This window comes from Penaeus monodon, chromosome 25 (assembly GCF_015228065.2).
Source record: "Penaeus monodon isolate SGIC_2016 chromosome 25, NSTDA_Pmon_1, whole genome shotgun sequence".
NCBI lineage: Eukaryota > Metazoa > Arthropoda > Malacostraca > Decapoda > Penaeidae > Penaeus > Penaeus monodon.
Genome location: NC_051410.1, coordinates 33167264 through 33168038, shown reverse-complemented (window position 1 = coordinate 33168038; position 775 = coordinate 33167264). Strand labels below are relative to the sequence as shown.

General features: G+C 44.1%; 1 protein-coding gene across 1 annotated transcript in view; it reads right to left on the bottom strand.

Annotated features, from left to right (window-relative positions):
• Nucleotides 1–775, bottom strand: part of LOC119589154 (phosphatidylinositol 4-phosphate 5-kinase type-1 beta-like) — a gene marked incomplete in the record, with an annotated part of 149444 nt that overhangs the window by 91939 nt on the left and 56730 nt on the right.

Below are 775 nucleotides of genomic sequence, written 5' to 3'. Positions count from 1 at the left end.
CTAAAATTGCCATCTGCTTAATGCAGCCACCCGCAGGTGTTTATCTCAAACACATGAGGTTGCGAGGTGACCTCCTACATCATTCCCTCAGTTACCTGCTGTAAGCTTCCCCCAATCTAATGTTGCGCCTAACGGAGAGGGAAAGAACACTGTCTTCCTCATTCACGACGAATTCAAGCTTCTAAGTAACCATTATTAATCTAAGCAGTGCCGAAAATGCACAAACAACATTAATATCCGTCAGTTCACAATTTCCGCGCGATAATGAGCTTTTTGCCTAAAAGCTTCCGCTCCCTGCCAGGTAAGAGGGCCTCGTTCGGTTGCTTGCGAGAGCGGCATGGCAATGGCCACTATATTTTTGTGACTCTGGCCTCGGCATCATTACAATCATTGCCCAGTATCTCTTTTCTTTTATCAACAAATAACTTTATATTGTGTGAAGACCTCTTGGATTTCGTATTCAGCACCGGGAACAGTAAAGTTTGTTTCGCCTTCTTTGACACGTATAATGGCTCTCGTTTACGGCGCTCAAACATTAACTTTTCAGAGGACACACGTATACGCCCCAAAGGACATGGGGAGTGCCAGTTGCCGGACAATTGCTCAAGAATCCCACGCGACATTTATCTGAGTAATTTCTGTCATGTTCCGCCCACTTGTATCGCTCACTGCCTCTTTTTATTGATACATCAAGGAGTGCGCCTGGCAACGCAGTGAATGTATCTAAATATGAAATACAAAATGAGAAGGAAAGATACATACGCTCTAATAAAAG